Source organism: Panthera uncia, chromosome C2, assembly GCF_023721935.1.
Source record: "Panthera uncia isolate 11264 chromosome C2, Puncia_PCG_1.0, whole genome shotgun sequence".
Taxonomy (NCBI): Eukaryota; Metazoa; Chordata; class Mammalia; order Carnivora; family Felidae; genus Panthera; species Panthera uncia.
Genome location: NC_064810.1, coordinates 21,038,640 through 21,057,982, shown reverse-complemented (window position 1 = coordinate 21,057,982; position 19,343 = coordinate 21,038,640).

Here is a 19,343-nt window from a genome sequence, read left to right as displayed (position 1 = left end):
CCTTAAATTATGTGTTTCTTAGATAACTATGGTTTTCTGTTATAATTAATTTGTGCTGAAAATTCCTGAATCCCTCCTGAGGTTTCTTTGGGAGCAATCTTTGTCATTTTGGCCCCTAAGATTTATTTGCTGAACGAGGGCTCAATATTCTTGACAGCTCATCTAACAAGATCCTGATAATCTATCTCACTGTAACTGGAGGAAAGTGCTGAAGCAGCAGTCAAGAATCGGGATTCTTTCTGAAGAAAAAGAAAGCAGAGGAAATTCTTCAACTATGAAACAAACCTTTATTGTAGTGAGAATTTTAGCTGACCGGAATTAGGTGTTAAAACAACTGAAGACCAGCGGATAGGAAGAAGGTAAAGCAAGGCAATAAAACAGACCTTTTATGTACCACATCAGATTTTCTGCTGTCTTTATTATGCCTTCAGTTGGTTACTGATAACTGAGTAACATAACTAGTGCAGAAGACTGTGTATGTGTTGTCTTTAGTTCTGTGTGTATGTATACCACAAACCCTCTATAAAGCCATATTGTCTGCCACAGAGTTGTAGATGACCAGACTACCTTCTTTCCCGTGCTCCAATTGTTTCTACAACAATTGTTTCCGGATTGGAAGGTTCCTTTCCTAAAGTCATGAAAAACTATTCTATCACCTGCACCACTCATAAAGGCAAACTTTGCAATCTCCCTGTCCAAGCCATCAATGAAAATATCTTCAAATTTAGGGGTGCCTGGGTGTCTCAGTCGGTTAAGTGTCCGACTTCAGCTCAGGTCATGATCTTGCGGTTCGTGAGTCCGAGCCCCGCGTTGGGCTCTGTGCTGACAGCTTGGAGCCTGAAGCCTGCTTCAGATTCTGTGTCCCCCTCTTGCTCTGCTCCTCCCCCGCTCATGCTCTGTTTCTCTCTCTCTTTCTCTCTCTCTCTTTCAAGAATAAATAAAAAACATTTAAAAATCTTCAAATTTCTATGTATACTGTAAATATAGAGCCATTGAATTCAAGTCATTTTTTGCCTTCTGTTCCACAAACATTCCCAGAATCAAAGAAATACAACATCGTGGCTGTGTCCCTACAATTTAAGAGCCATTGGAAAAATGAGAGGTTAATAAAAATTTTCACCTCAAAGAGGGCATCCACAAATGAGAAAAGTAATTGATCAAATTTGGAAGATTCTTCTCCCAAATTACTGAGTGTTGTGGTACAGAAATTTCGAGTTTTATGCTGTGTTGAACAGGAGTTATGTGTGGGAGGGGAAAATGGATCTGAGGATGAAATGAAATTTTAAAAAATTACACAAGGAAACTAGTTATCACAGACAACAGTAGTTAGCAACTGCTCTGATTTCCTACTATTGCATCAAGTGTTTAATTGCCTCAACATAAGTTCATTGACAGTCCCCCCACACATGACAATCCTGTTTGTTCCATCCCTGCAAAACATGCACACACACACACACACACACACACACACACACACACCTACTAGAAACTAAGGCAACAAATGCAGTCTGGCATGTGTTATCACATAGAGAAAGAATAGTGTGAATTATAGCATAATCTGGATCAACGTTACCAAAGCAAGTAAGGTCAAGTCAGGTTCAAAATATTACAGGATTGTGGAAATAAACACTGAACAAATGGAACAAGGAAAGGCTACTTATTCAGAACTTGCCGTAAGTGAGTCACGTCTTCATTTGTGTTTTGGCAGAGACTCAAAGGCAGGCAGAAGAGCACTAAAGTCTTATTGGTGGGAAGAGAGGCTTGAGATATGCCCAAGTTGGAAGCTGTTGGCATGGAGAAGCTATAAGCAAACTAATTAGAAGGGGGGTTTCCTATATAATTGGCCAAAGGTACATATTTGGCTTTCTCTGCTTGCTCCTAAGTTGGAAATACAGACAAAAATCAGGGAAGCTGTCAGTTATCAATCAAATCGTGGCCTTTTTGAGTTGATTGTTGCAGAGGTTATTTGGACTGATAACTAGAGATAACAGTCTGAATTCCTACAAGTCTTACTTACAGACAACCAACTTAGTTACTAGGCTGGTTGCTGTAGATAATTAGTTGGTTTCTGGGGTTCGTTGCTACGGCTTGTGGGTCAGAGTTCTATTTTTATGTGTCCTGGCAATTGTTCATTTGTATATTCACTCTCTCAGAATACTGACATCAGTGCTGCTGTCTTATGCTTTCCCGATCCTATAACGTTTGCAAGAAAATATTGCCTTTTGAGAAAGAAAGATTGTATTGCCAGCCATTCTGCCATTAAACTGGAGATCAGATTATTTTTTTTTTATAAAAGTCTAACTCTCAGTTTTAAAAATTACCAGCAAAAGAGCAGGAACATAACCTAATGATCAAATATCTGGCTCTGGGTTCCCATTATCACTTTCTGTGTGATCTTGAGAAAGTCTTGTAAGATCTAGTTTCATGAGTTCTTCACTGGCGAAGTTGGCATGATCACAATGTTGTCATAAAAGGCAAATGAATCAAAACCACTAAACATTCACAATAATGTATGACACATTAAAAGTGCTCTTATTATTTGTAAAGAGAATGTTTATAGCCTAAAGGAATGGACCACAGAAAGGGAGTAAAAAGGTATTTGCTGTAATACAAACACTAAGAATAATTTTATCCCCTGGGGGCGGGGGATCGTATAACTCTTTCAGTACTGGTTTCACCCTAAATAAAATAAACATCCAAAATTTCTCATAGCCCTACCATTTCGAAGTTTTGAGTTTTGTTTTGTTTTCACGTGTCTTACTCTGTTATCAAAGTTCTAGGCCAATAAACGAACTGAATCTTTATTATGAATGAAGAGATAAATGTAGCTATAGATATGAAATGTAAACTTGAGATTGAGAATGAACAATTTCTAGGCAGAGCAAAACAAGTCTTAGATGTATTTATAAGTGATGCACTTAGGTTGTATTGTTTGGTTTCCCTTGCCCTAACAGCAATGGCTTGGGTAAGCCAGATTTCTTGATCCTAAACATAAAAATAAATCTGAGACCTAAACATAAAAATAAATCTGGTAACTGAAATTCTCTCCAAGGTTTTGGTATTCTTAGCTTTAGTAATTTTTCATAAACAAAAAAAAAGGAAATGAAGGCGTAGTAAATCTAGAGAATAAGGACATAAGGATATTATGGAAGAAATTTCAAGTGTACAATAGAGACTATAGATCCTTGAAATAAAAGGAATGAGTATAAGTTTATCTGCTATATTTCCACATTAAAAAGAGGATTGCTACCCCACATGGTCGTCAAAATAAATAGACAAAAGTAATGTGATGAATTGCCTTTACATGAATGTCTCTCTCTCTCTCTCTCTCTCTCTCTCTCTGTATGTGCTTTTTAAATTTAAATTTAAATTTTTTAATTTACATCCAAGTTAGTTAGCATATAGTGTAATAATGATTTCAAGAGTAGAATCCAGTGATTCGTCCCCCTACATATAACACCCACTGTTCATCCCAACAAGTGTCTTCCTTCACACCCCTTGCCTATTTAGCCATCCCCCCCACCCACAACCCATCCAGCAACCCTCAGTTTGTTCTCTATATTTGAGTCTCTTATGTTTTGTCCCCCTCCCTGTCTTTACTATTATTTTTGCTTCCCCCTCCCCTATGTTCATCTGTTTTGTGTATTAAATTCCACATTTGAGTGAAGTCATATGATATTTGTCTTTCTCTAATTTCGTTCAGCATTACACATTCTAGTTCCATCCATGTTGTTGCAAATGGCAAGATTTCATTCTTTTTGATTGCCAAGCAACACTCCATTGTATATATATACCACATCCTCTTTATCCATTTATCTGTTGATGGACTCTTTCCATACATTGGCTATTGTCTGTTGTAAACATTGGGGCGCAGGTGCCCCTTTGAAACAGCATGTCCATATCCTTCGGCAAAAACCTAGTAGCGCCATTGCTGGGTCATAATGTAGCTCCACTTTTAATTTTTTGAGGAGACTTCATACTGTTTTCCAAAATGGCTGCACCAGTTTCCATTCCCACCAGTGATGCAAAACAGTTTCCCTTTGTCTATCCTTGCCAACATCTAGTGTTGCCTGAGTTGTTAATTTTAGCCATTCTGACTGTTGTGAGGTTGTATCTCATTGTGGTTTTGATGTGTATTTCCCTGATGATGAGTGATGTTGAGCATTTTTTCATGTGTTGGTTGGCCATCTGGATGTCTTCCTTAGAGAAGTGTCTATTCCTGTCTTTGCCCATTTCTTCACTGGATTATTTTTTTTTTGGGTGTTGAGTTTGATAAGTTCTTTATAGATTTTGGATACTAACCCTTTATATGATATGTCACTTGCAAATATCTTCTCCCACTCTGTCATTCGCCTTTTAGTTTTGCTGATTGTTTCCTTCACTGTGCAGAAGATTTCTATTTTGATGAGGTCCCAATAATTCAGTTTTACTTTTGTTTCCTTTGCCTCTGGAGACGTATTGAGTAAGAAGTAGCTGGAGCCAAGGTCAAAGAGGTTTCTTCCTGCTTTCTGCTCTAGGATTTTGATCGCTTCCTGTCTTACGTTTAGGTCTTTCATCCATTTTGAGTTTATTTTTGTGTATGGTGTAAGGAAGTGGTCCAGGTTCATTTTTCTGCATGTTGCTATCCAGTTTCCCAGCACCATTTGTTGAAGAGACTGTCTTTATGCCATTGGATATTCTTTCCCGTGACTGTTTCTCTCTTAAATGTCTCCACTTCCATTTTCCACTACTGGATTGTGAATCAAACTTAAAACAAACAGGGTTTAATAGAACATTGGAAGGGTTTTTGAGTATAGACAATGTTTTTAATTTCCTAATATGAATAATCAGTTTGATAATTTTAATGTTTGTTTTCTAAGGGAAATTATAGTGGAGAAGATTACAAAGGAGCCTATAAAACAATATAAATCCTTTTGCTTTGCACTGTTAAGGAATTTGGAAAGAAAGTAGACTTTGGCCACCCGTGTTCTCAAATATGTATAATAAAAGCCATTCTTAGAAACATTTAAGGATAGTTTCATTGTATTTTAATTAGTTCAACTATAAAAACATTAAATCTCCAAATATTTTCCAACACTATTGTACAGTGCTTGTTACATTTTTTACTAATATAATTTTCTGCATGCTATTTGCAATTTTTCTTATATTATTATTATTCGTTTCTGACTTTGTTATTTTCAGACAATTAGACTTCTTTAAAAATGCATCATAGTGAAAACTCAATGTTTTGACAATACTTTTATATGAAAATATGTACTTTCTGGTAAAATATGAATAATGAACCTCTTTTTTTATTTTCTTTATAATTTGCAAACACCACTGGTTTTCTATTGGGTGGAGGGTTCCAAATGACACATTACTCTATAAGACTTAACTGAGTGTGAAAGTAAATGCAAAGTTAGTAACCATGTATATGACTTCATTCATTTAAATGAGATTTATCTTAAATACAGCAGTGCATTCTTTTTTTATTCCCTCTGGACATTGGATACTGTGGCTCATCTATTTATTTATTCAGCAATCTTCCAAAAGCATATAGGTTTCAAATGGTGTCCAATTTGGGGAGAGAAGAGTGCAAGTTGGCATCATAGCAGCCTACTTTATTTTTTGTTGAATGATATTTTCAGTTTTATTTTAAGCATGTTATCCATTTCTTATTCTGGTACTTTCTACCCAAGCTCTGTTAAATTTCTTGTGAATTCTAAATTTAATAATTAGTTAGTAAAATTTAATAATATACAATTAAATTAAAAATTAAGTTCTTATAAATATATCATAACTGAATACAATTTGGAAAACTAAAACTCATGAAATGTCTTTAATAACGTCCAAGTTTTTCACTAAATTTCATTGAAAGCCTCTCTTTCAGCAGAGACTTGGCTGTTCTGGGGATATCACTTAGTGTTTTACTTATTTCTTGGGCTGGCTTTTGCATTGCCGGAAATCTTGATTTGCATTCTTACTTAAGGAAGTGAAAGCTTGACTTTTAAGGTTTCGCTGTGTAAATAAATTCACCAGCCACACGTGTGTGTATGTATATACAAATATACATAATCTCCAGTTGTAATTTCATCAGTTTGTATGTCTGTAGTTCAATAAAATTGTTAAAACTGTTTGTATTACTCTCATGTATATTATAAACCATTCACATGCTCTTACTTATTCACTTTAATTGACATCTCAGAGGTCAAGGACATTGTCTCTTCATCAATATTCAATGAATCAACATTTCGGACTCAGCACTTGTAATTTGTTTAAGCCTATCAATTCATACATACTCATCTTTATTCTACAATATACATTGTTAATTAAAAAAATAGTAAGCTGGGACTTACACTTGAAAATATTATAGCAGAAGGCAAAAATATTACACATTAAAACATAGGAATGATTATATCTTGGTTAAATTTTTCTCTGGAGCATTTTAACTAATGTTTTAACTTTCAGTCACAATGGGGAGTCTGGTGACCTTTTAAGCTTTTCAAGATCATCTAAGAACCAGTGATTTCAAATAAGTTTCATCTGCGATCCTGTCCAGCACAACAATATGGGTAATTTAAAAATTACATCCCATGATAAATCTCCCAGGAATTTCCTCTATTACATTCAGTGACATTTCCACAGTGCACAGATGCATTTATAAGAGAACTTTGTACAATAAAATGAATTAGATTAATGGAAGAGAAGAGGAGTCCTAATTCCATATAGGCATATTTTATTGAATCTATTTCTGTGCAAGTTCTTTTTGACAGAAGGAATTCTTCTTTAAATGTCATGCTAAAAAGTATAAAAAACCAGACTTGTTCTAATTCTAGGTTTGCTCATAAGAATGCTTTCCTCACCTGATCCTTAAAAACTTCTAATGATAAATTATAGTATGTTAGATTCTATTTGCATGATATCAAACTTAAGATGGATATTAGAAAAACACACTAAATCAAAATCCATTTATTTGTTTTATACACAACACTGAACACATTTCCCTTTTTACTAACACTTTTGTCCAAAGTCATATATTTTTAGAGACAAAGGTATGTAATTATATTACAAAAATAGTTTGCACAGATTCAGAAACTTTGAGATTGGGAAAAATGAAAATCTCCTATGTAACTTGCCTGTGGTTTACAGCTAGTTAGGCAAGATTAACAAGTTGCATTGAAAATTTTATTTTATTTTTATTTTATACCATTTTCTATACTTACTTATAAAAAATAAATTTTTGCCTCTAGTTCAAGTGCATTTTCAATCTTATACTTCTTGTAACACACTATTAGTCTAAGTTAGCTGGCTCATTTGTTTTTTACAAAACAAACAAAAAAATTTTCAAACCTTTACTTTATAAACAAAAATAAATATATGTTCTTGTAAAATAAGGCCCGGCAGGTCACCCTTATTATTAAAATTAAGATACAAACAATACTTAAATATATGTGAGCTAATACAAACATTAAATAATCTGATTTCCTCATACTGAACAATAAACATTACCTTAGGGATTATTTTTATTGTTGTGTTCTTGTATTCTTATTGTTGTTTTATTACCATTTGATTGTAGTTATTGTTTTAGAAAGAACACTAGGTTAGAAATAAGTTATCTTGATTTTATATTGAGGTTAACACTTAATTCTCGGACCTAAGCAAATTATTGAACTTCTGTAGAAACTTCATCTATAACATGAAATCGGACTAGATGACTTTGAACAACATATCCTATGATAAATACCTTTATTTCCCATAACTCATTATTTATATAAGTTTTCTTAGTATTATTTTGAAAACTGAGGGCACCACATTAGATATAGTTGGATGTAACCTCAAACACAAATACTAAAAACTATTTTAAAAATACAAACGCTAAATAAGTACACTAATAAGGATATGTTATTAAAATCTGAGAAAATTTTTCATCAACGAATATTTTCAGTTTGAAAATTAAAGCTTCCGAATCAAATAATTTGATAGCCATCTTACACAAAAGCAGTAAGCCCGTTTTAAATTATTCTTTTGAAATTTGTCTTAATAGGACCTCTTGTCCTATATTTGACAACTAAAAAAAGGAAAACATTTCTAGCAAACAATGTTGCATTTTGATTTTCTGGAGCATATTTTGCATTAAATCTGTGTACCTCAAACAGAACACATAATACAGTTCAAGTTAGCGCTATCATTTTCAAATATCTTTTCTCATCCATATTCATTATTTAAATATCACTATGTATAGGGAATGAAAAAAGTCACAATCTTCATATACTAAGGCACAGAAGAATATTTTTGGTAGGTAGAGCTACATAGAGGATTTTAAAAAATAAAATCTAGGGGCACCTGGGTGGCTCAGCCAGTTAAGCGTCCGACTTTGGCTCAGGTCATGATGTCACAGTCCGTGAGTTCAAGCCCAGCATCGGGCTCTGTGCTGACAGCTCGGAGACTGGACCCTGTTTCAGATTCTGTGTCTCCCTCTCTCTCTGACCCTCCTCCATTCATGCTGTGTCTCTGTCTCAAAAATAAATAAACATTAAAAAAATTTAAAATAGAATAAAATAAAATCTACATCAAGTAATTTATTCATAGTATATGGTAGAAAGTTCTATACATTGCCTTTGTATAAAATGCTTCAAAATCATAAAAGGGAAAATAAGGTCTCTTTACTACATCTTCACAAATTGGTGTCTTGCTAGATATTCTTATATTTGCTTTTCACCAAATACCACAATACGTATATGCTTAGAAAACAAACATGCTGTATTTATGCCCTACAGGAAAATTCACTCCATCACATCCATGACTGTGAATCTTAGCCTCGTTATTTTATTTATTCATCCCTTTGTACACGTAATATTTATAAATTCTTACCTTGCTCACATATTTACCTATTAATAATGAGCTATGATAATGATATTTATTATTTCAGCAGTAAAAGACAAACTCTTTAGATCATTTCTTTCTTTTCAGTACCTTGGGCATGTTTTACATATATCTTCTCTACATCTGATAATGTCCTTTTTTTTTCTATTTTATAAACATACTTATTGTGTCAAAGTATATTTGTCTTTGTCCAATATTTCTACCAAAAGCTCTGAAAGTGATTCACAACAAAATGTGATTACATACACAAAATATTAGATTATTAAAAAAAAAAACTTATTGGGCTTTACTCACGTGTATATACTGACAGTGACCTACACAATTCTACATGAACAGAGGAGATCAAATTTAAAAAGGGAAGGATTTGAAGATGATTTTTTGTTAATTCTTTAATACAAATTAACACACCAGCTGCAGTGCTAACCAAGGAATTCCCAAGAAATCTTGTCTTTCAAGTCAAGACTTCTGATTCATTGTCACATGACAGTACTTCTTTCTTCTGGAAATGGGAAAAGTCATTATGGAATTATGTCAACACAAGGCATGAGTGAAGAAATATAATTTACATAAATATCAATTTTGTAGGAAATAAGATGTCTCTTTCTTCATTCTTCATGACTTGATCTACAGCCAGATCATTTTCCCATTGTTTTGCAATTAGAGAAACAAAACATAATTATTGTCACCCCTGTCAATCTTTTTAATAGGGAGAATCTATGATTGAATTGTATCACTAAAGCTTGAATCTGAACAGTTGAAACATTTTCCCTGGTTCTCTGATACAAAAATTACATGAAGCAGGAAATTGGTAGTCCTCCTCGGTCTTAAAAAAACAAAACAAAACAAAACAAAACTTAAAAAAGGGATCTTTTGCTTTGTTTTTAAGGGATTTCTAAACTGATATAGGGGATTTATTATTAATATTCATTATTGGGTTGAGAAGAAAAGAAAACAGTGGATAAACAAATCTGCCTCCACAGTTTTGAACATTTTAGTCCCTGCCTTAAAAATGAAATCAAGAAATTAAGGTCTCAGCAGACAGCAAGGATTCTGATATTTGGCCAAGACTTCCTTTAAAACACAATGTAATAATAAAAACAATCTACTGAGGAACCAGTACAATATTTTGATTACATTTCAAGATTAATTATAATTATGGAAATATCCTGTTTCCTTAATGGAAATTATCCAAGAAAATGGAGACATTAGCTAAAGAACATGGTCATATGGCCAATATTTCTCAATTATGAAAGCCATGCCCTTAGATTTTTCTATAATCTAAGAATTCATATTAAAAATATATTTCATATTCATAATTAATGCTTACTATAGCCAGTTTACCAAACCATATCCAATGCATGATAATTTCCAGTTGTATATTTATATAGCCATGGGTGCTTTCAAAGTATACACGTATTTGTTGTTCCTAGGGCAATGAGTATAATAATAGGCTGTGGATATAATAATAATTATAGACTGTGGATATTAATTTTTGTAAATTGCCAGTCCCCTATTTCCTTAACTGGTGAAACAAGAATGCTGCCTAAAACATGTAGAAGAAGTCTCATATGTGGTCAATACACATCCCTAAGTGAACATTTTTGGGGTTGTGGACTTCAAAGTGATGTGCACCAAAGGGTATACAAGGTGATCCATTAGGATGCAAGAGGAATACTATTAATATTTCTGGCCATTTAATATTAAAAATAAATTAAGTAATATTTTCAACATTTAATACATGGATTGGCACTGATGACTCCACATAATGTGTATTTCATACAATTGCATTTCAGATAAATATTCAAAACAACTTGAGAGAAGCATGGGAGTTCTTCCAGTGTTATTTAGTGTTATCTCCAGTACTAATATGTATTACACCATCTGTTCTAAACTAAACTAAAGCAAACTCAATAAAATGCAAAGGTCATTTAAAAAATAAACTTACAAATAAACTGTTTATATACTTACAAATGAAAATAAGACAATGGCGGAACTGATATTTCTATACTTAACGAGGAGTTCACAATCAGTCTCTCTTTTTTTTTTTTTTGAAATGAACAATTTTGTATTTATTTTTTTTTATTTTTTAATATATGAAATTTACTGTCAAATTGGTTTCCATACAACACCCAGTGCTCATCCCAAAAGGTGCCCTCCTCAATACCCATCACCCACCCTGCCCTCCCTCCCACCCCCCATCAACCCTCAGTTTGTTCTCAGTTTTTAACAGTCTCTTATGCTTTGGCTCTCTCCCACTCTAACCTCTTTTTTTTTTTTTTTTCCCTTCCCCTCCCCCATGGGTTTCTGTTACGTTTCTCAGGATCCACATAAGAGTGAAACCATATGGTATCTGTCTTTCTCTGTATGGCTTATTTCACTTAGCATCACACTCTCCAGTTCCATCCATGTTGCTACAAAGGGCCATATTTCATTTTTTCTCATTGCCACGTAGTATTCCATTGTGTATATAAACCACAATTTCTTTATCCCTTCATCAGTTGATGGACATTTAGGCTCTTTCCATAATTTGGCTATTGTTGAGAGTGCTGCTATAAACATTGGGGTACAAGTGCCCCTATGCATCAGTACTCCTGTATCCCTTGGATAAATTCCTAGCAGTGCTACACAATCAGTCTCTCTACAAGCTAAAAGCAGTTGTGATCTGCTAGGATCTAAATCTCAAATAATTAAGACTATTATTTGATATATCGATTTATATCTACTATTGTTAATGAAACTCATTACATGTATATTGAGTATTGAGAAATTAGCTTGTGATAACATCAAACTTCACAATCTGTAAACCAATTAATTTTTTTTAATTTTAAATTAATCTTTAGAAATGTTTGCAAATAAATTTTATACACTTAAGTTTTATTCATTCAATGCAGAAGTATAATTATGATGTGTCATTGATCATATTTGTTCATCGTTAAAGGTTTTCTCATGTAATTTCTCTTGAGATGCACAAGTACTGATATAGAAGAGAAGTGATTATTCCTCAAAGTGGTATATTTACCACTTCAGGAAGAATGATGATGTGTAATCAAGATACAGATCCTTCTAGTTATTATTCCCATTTAACAGTGGAGAGGCACATTGGGAGAAGTAAGGCGTAACTAAATCATGGCTAAGTTCTACAATACATTCTAATTGGTGTGATCCTAACATTCCCATAATTTTCCAGCTTTTAAAATTACCAGACAAACTAAAAAAAGCAAAGACTGTTAACTTATACTGTAGTTGGACTTCCCCATCCATATCAGTAAAAAGATTTTTGTTTTCACTAGGGCTTCCAATGCGTTTTTAGTTTTTAGTAAGTTTTTATGTTTATACAGGCATCTCCACATATTCAAGTAAACTTCATCTAAAAGAAAAGAACAAAATAGAAGAAAGCTGAAAGGAATTAGGAAAGAATTGAAACAATGTAAGAAATGGAAAGAAAAATATTGTAGAAACCATTGTATTGCTCTGTGAATCAAGACTAGAAAGTTATGGGGGCACCTGCTGGTCCAATCGGAAAAGCATGCAAGTCAGGAATTCAAGCCCCACAATGGGCACAGAGAATAAGAAATAAAACAGATGAACATATTAGGGGGGTGGGCAGGAAAATCATAAACCAGACTTTTTACTGTAGAGAACAAACTGAGGGTTGCTGGAGGAGACATGGGTGGGAGGATGGGCTGGAGGAGTGATGGGGACTGAGGAGGGCACTTATTGGGATCAGCACTGGGTGTTATATGAAAGTGATAAATCACTAAATCTATTCCTAAAACTAAGATTGCACTGTATGTTAACTAACTAGAATTTAAATAAAAAATTGAAAAGAAAAAAAAGAACAGAAAGTTATGAAATAATAAACTAGCACAAAAATTAAAATAAAATGGGACATTTGGCAAATTAAACCATAACAAATAAACGAAAAAATTATAAAAGGTTTTGAAGTAGATTGGCAAAAATCTCCAGAAGTCAGTACCAAATGGCAGAAACATTTTTTTTTTAAACATATAAAATAAAGAATCCTGTGAGGGCAGCTAACATGCAACTAATAATTCTGAAAACAGAGTACTTACATGAGGAAACAAATAAATAAAAAGGTTTTGTTGCAGAAGTAAGGAAAATGAATGGGGATCATTAAGATCTCAAACAATTGATGAATGAAGAAAAAAATAAAAGATGCACTCCCTGGAAACTGTCCACAAAATTTTGGAAAACTGGACTCAGAGATATGTTGATAAACAACAACACCTGAAGATTAAGGTAAATGCTCTTCTAAAGACACATTAACCAGAAAAAATAATCAAACAAATGAACCCTGTAATGAGGGCATTTTCAGATATTCAAGCGTTTTGATGGTTTTCTTCCATGAATTTTATCTCAAAGAGTTACTGTAAAAGGAACAATATTGATATTATAATATGGGGATTAAAGTGAGGATTGTAGATCCAGGCCTTCAGATTAGGAAGCATGCTACCCTACTTACCAGCTGAATCAAATGTATTTTATACATGTATAAATATGGATATATATATATATATATTCTTAAATACATAATGTTTCACATATAGTATATATGACTTATATATACATATAAACATAAAATTATTTAACCTATTCTTCCTAGCATTACCCGTGGTCATTAAGGTAAAGAAATATTTTCAGGAGGAGTGTCCAGCTGGCCTAGTCATTGGAGCATGAGACTCTTGATCTCAGGTTGTGAGTTCAAGCCCCACATTGGGCGTACAGCTTACTTTAAAAAAAATTTGTTTTTCAAGAAATATAATAATACTCTGACTCCTGGTGAACCAAGGACCACCAGGATTCTAAAATCAAAATTAAGTTCATAGAAGACAGGAGACAAAGGGATGACTGGACTAGTTACAGCTCAGTAGTGTCGGTGGCTACCAGCCCACACTTTGGTTATTTTCCCACCTGAAGATTGCATAGTTGGAAAGAGGTCAAAACCTCCACATTGAATCCCTGGCTAGAGATGTGAGGGCTAGTCTTTATGAAAATTACCCTCAGATACCATAAAACTGGAGAAACAGAATGAATGTGTGCCAACTCTCAGAGAGTTGACAGAGGTACTGATTTCTAAGACCTCACCTTTCATCTTGCCTATTTGACCCGAATCTTGGAGATTCACAGAAGGCGACCCTACAGGTATGCATGTGGTTACTCAAATTACAGCTGCTTTTCCAGATATAGTCTCTTTACCTAACAAAACAACGCATTTTCTGACAGCTAATGTGAAGCCACTAATCCTAGAAATTCTTTCCTCTCTATGCCTACTTGTAAGGCTGCCAGAAGCTGTTTGTTTTTCTTGAACTAAAAGACTTCTACAATTGCTACCTTTCCATTGGATCTTCCTTCCTAACTGAACTCAGTGAATAAGCTCTAGCACGTGAGCATAGAGTCCCAGCTTGACCTTGATCTTCCTTCCTGACCTTATACATCTTGGAGTGGCTGGGTCACAGCTCCCCCCACAACTTTGTAAGCCAATCAACCGTAGTAAGTGTCTTGTGTAAATATAAATATGAATGTAACCTTAAGTGTGTGTAACCCACACACAATGCACAAATCGTTTTATGTTTTTAGACATAATCTCGTCTGATGCATATTGCATGCATAAGAGATCATTCCAGGAGGTTAGGCAAAAGCATGATTTACTACTTTTATTTGGAAGCTAATAAAAATAAAGAGGATGATGTTGATGCTGAGTTGATGAACACGTGGCCTATCTTGGGTTGGTAGTTGTCAAATTTAAAGTACAACCACCCCTGGGGGCGCCTGGGTGGCTCAGTCGGCTAAGCGTCCGACTTTGGCTCAGGTCACGATCTCACTGTCCGTGGGTTTGAGCCCCGCGTCGGGCTCTGTGCTGATGGCTCAGAGCCTGGAGCCTATTTCAGATTCTGTGTCTCCCTCTCTCTGACCCTCCCCCGTTCATGCTCTGTCTCTCTCTGTCTCAAAAATAAATAAACGTTAAAAAAAATTTTTTTTAAAAATTAAAAAAAAAAAAAAAAAAGTACAACCACCCCTGATAAGACATCACCTGCCCTGCATAGGAGCAAGAATTCCATTTCCTGAACACTTTTTTTTTTTTTTTTTTTTTTTTCTAGTTCTGGGTTAGAGTTTTCTAATGAAAGAACTTGCCCAGGACAGTGAAGGGGAAGGGGCTGTTGTCTGGAAGGCGGTGGCAGTGAGGCATGACCGCGCTGTTGTCCCTGTCCCTTTCCACGTGGCCTTGTCTCTGTCATTGTGGTAGATATGGTGGATCCTCTGACTCCTTTTCACCTCCTAGTTCACAATTTTGGTGGCCACAAAAGAGAATTTTTGAGCCTTTTTTTTTTTATATCCCCTAACTTCTGTTTTGTGGCCTTGGAAACCAAATACCATGGTTTATCAGATGACCACCCTGAAGCTCAACTTTCTGGACTCTTCCATGGCTCCATCTCTCTCCCACACCCACACAGTGTTAAAGGCTGAGGTAATAAGTGACTCTCATTGTCCCATCTTTCCCATTTTCATGGAAACCCCGATTCTTATATGAAAACTGTTTATTCTTGTAGTTGGTCTATTTTCCTGACTCAACCAGAACTATCAAATTTATTTATCCTTGCTTATCGTTAAGTATTCTATATTCTACATTTTTTTTCAGAGGGATTAAGTAGTCAAGACGGTGTATTGGATTTTAAAAGCTAAAATGTTATTTTTTTACTGAATATGTATATAAAAATATTCTACGCATCGAAATGACATAAATATTCCAAATGTATGAAGTAAATTCTTCGTTATCTAGAAAGCATTATTAACATTCCATACAAAACTCATAAAAGCCAACTAACTGCTCTTGAATCATCTGCTCATTTATGAAATATAATTTAGAATTTATTGAGAATTAGCTATACATCTGCATTGCAATCATGCACGCACTGCTCTTGTATATACCAATACATATAGCATAGAACTATCTACAAATATATGTACTTCTTGTAGTTGTTACTTGATATTCTACAATTTGCCCACTGGCTTTACTGACAAGAGATATTTTTCTTTTCTTTTCTTTTCCTTAATTTTCTTTTCTTTGCTTTTTAATTTAAATGTTTTCTTTATTTTGAGAGAAAGAGAAGGATAGAGAGAGAGATAGGGAGAGCAAGAATCCTAAGCAGACTCTGACCTGATGGGGGCACAATCCCTCAAACTGTGAGATCATGATGATCTCAGAGCACAGAGCCTGATGGGGGCTCAATCCCTCAAACTGTGAGATCATGACCTCAGCTGAAATCAAGAGTCGGGTGCTCAACCAATTGAGCCACCAAGGCGCCCCAAGATATTTTTCATATAACATTTAAATTCTCAATTATGATGAGAGTTAATAAGACCATTGAGTAGTCATGAACTAGATGCAAATAAGCACCTTATTTATTCTTCCAGTAGCCTTTCTTTATTCTGGGAATATAGTTTATTTTACATACATGCTTGTAACTATAGTTTGTTTTATCTTTTATTTTTCCTTCTAAACCTCTTAATTACTTGGGTTCTTTGGAATGCAACCTTAGTGTTATAGGAAATTCTCTGAAAATTATCAAATTAAAAGGGAGCTTGGGGGCGCTTGGGTGGCTCAGTCTGCTGAGCATCTGACTTCAGCTCAGGTCATGATCTCACAGTCTGTGGGTCTGAGCCCTGCGTTGGGCTTTGTGCTAACGGCTAGGAGCCTGGAGCCTGTTTTGGATTCTGTGTCTCCCTCTCTCTCTGCCTCTCCCCTGCTCTCTCTCTCTCTCTCTTTCTCTCTCTCTCAAAAATAAACAAACATTAAACAAATTATTAAAAAAAAACAAAGGATCTTGGGATGGGTGTAGTGAGAAGAGTGTGAAGTCACATTCAGAAGAAAATTCTGCTTTTATTTTATTTTTTTATTTTTATTTTTATTTTTTTTAATATATGAAATTTATTGTCATATTGGTTTCCATACAACACCCCAGCAATAGCACTGCTAGGAATTTATCCAAGGGATACAGAAAATTCTGCTTTTAGATAAAAAAAAATTCTTGTGCATTTTTCACAAATATTTTTAAAATTTTTTAAACTTCTTTTTTAAATTTCTTTTTAACATTTGTTTTTGAAAGAAAGAGACAGAGCATGAGTGGGAGAGGGGCAGAGAGAAAGGGAGACGTAGAATCAGAAGCAGCCTCAAGGTTCTGAGTTGTCAGTTCAGAGCCCCATGTGGGGCTCGAACTCCCAAAAGATGAGATCATGACATCAGCTGAAGTCAGACGGTTAACCGACTGAGCCACCCAGGAGCCCCGTAAATTTTTTTAACTTGTTAATTTTTTTAAGTTTATTTATTTATTTGGAGAAAGAATGCGTAGGGGAGGGGCAGAGAGTGAGGGAAAGAGAGAGATCCCAAGCAGGCTCCTGGCTGCCAGCGCAGAGCCAACCCAGGGCTTGATCCCACAAACTGTGAGATCATGACCTAAGCTGAAACAAAGACTCACACTTAACCGACTGAGCCACCCGGGCACCCCCAAAATATTATTATTTTTATATCAATTTGTGATTTAGGATATATTTATAATGTCTATTAAAATATCCCCAGGTATATCCCTTAGATTACATTTTATTTTCTTTAAATTAGAAATATTCAATACTATCATAATATGTGTAAGATATATAGTAGTTAAATGAGATATTTAATTAACTTGTTGCACACAACCAAGAAATCTGTGGGTGTCTAATAACGTATTTGCAGTCATAACCCTGTTCATGTTAGGTAAAACCTGGCAATCTCACTTTTGGATGTCAACTTAACATTTTGAAAAGTAATTAAAAATTACAAAGACCTTGCCAATAACACATTCATAATATTTTACTTTGCATTTTTGTAACTATAAAAACTAAAATTAACGTTATAACTATGATTACAAATTCTATTTTATTAAAACCACATTATTAATCACTTTGAATGCTGGGGGGGAGAATCTTAAGAGAAAAATTGATTGTAGCTTACTTTATTCCTCCATAGTTTCTTCCTCTCATGTATATTGTTATCATCTCTCAAAAACAAACATGCCTTTTACAACAATAAGGACAAAAGGAAACAAAAGACAGGGAAAAGGGAATCACACAGCACGTTTTTCTCCAGTATTTTCTAAGTACGTTCTTTTACCCAGAGAGCTCTTTAAACTAGATATTTTTAAATACTAGTGCTCAAAAATTTTATTTGTTAAAATCAGAGATTAATAGCTAAACTAGAGTAAAAGAACTTGTAAAAATCATTGTACTCAGCAAATTATTTAATTAACGTAATTTGCTTTGGAAATACATTTGATTTGATGATTGTGTTTCTAATTATTGCTCTGTTCTATGTGATTTGAAAGTTAGGATTTTTTTTTTGGACTACAGATATGAATTTATATGTGCTGAGATTAGCTAACTATAAAGAACTGTAAGACCCATGGTATTTAAATATACTTAATACATTTTTTCCAAGGATATTAAAAAATACTAAGATTATAGAATACTTTGCACCTTATTTTGCTATACAGCTCCGTAATGCAAAACACAAAAGTTAATACACGATGAGTTTTTCTGTCGTGCAATTGCTGGCAGACTTTCTGTCAGATACTGCTGGTTTTATCATCAGAAAAGAATTTTTATATGTATCATCTCCTGAAATGTATAGAAAAAGAATAGGATTTAGAAAAAAGTAAATATCATTGGACACAGAAGAGGATTCTTTCAACTTCAACTTTTTATCAGAAAAATATGAGCGCACTATGTTAATAAAAAGAACACTAGATGTATTTATGCATATTCAAGGCATTTACATTTTGAATTATTGAATGAGATACTGTAGATACACACGAGTGTTTATATCAGGAGATTGTGGGTGAAGGCAGATCTTCAGTAATTAAAATTTTCTGGATGTGAGGAGCGCTGGGTGGCTCATTCAGTTGAGTCTGACTTCGGTTCAGGTCATGATCTCAGGGTTTGTGAGTTCAAGTGCTGAATCAGGCTCTGTGCTGACAGCTCAGAGCCTGGAGCCTGCTTCGGATTCTGTGTCTCCCTCTCTCTTGGTCCCTCTACCACTGGCACTCTGTCTCTCTCTCTCTCAAAATAAATAAAAGTTAAAAAAAATAATTTTCTGGATGTGAGCCTATAATTTTGACTTATTAAAGGTAAAAGATAAGAATAAAACAAGGTTAGGTAGTATAAAAACCCCAATAACATTGACACACAAATGACAGCTTTATTATTAAACATAGTAATGAGGATGGAAATAGTCTAAAGGACTAAGGAAATAGTAAACACTTTTAGCATTTTTTCTGGTTTTGTTTTCCATTTACTTTTTCAGTTTATTTTATCCTAATGTTTTTCAAAAATAGAATAAGGGCGAAGTGACAAAGGTGTCTAAGTAACAAGAATATGAAAGGGAATACTAGCCAGAATTCTTGGGAGACGCTCATCCAACACTTGCAGTT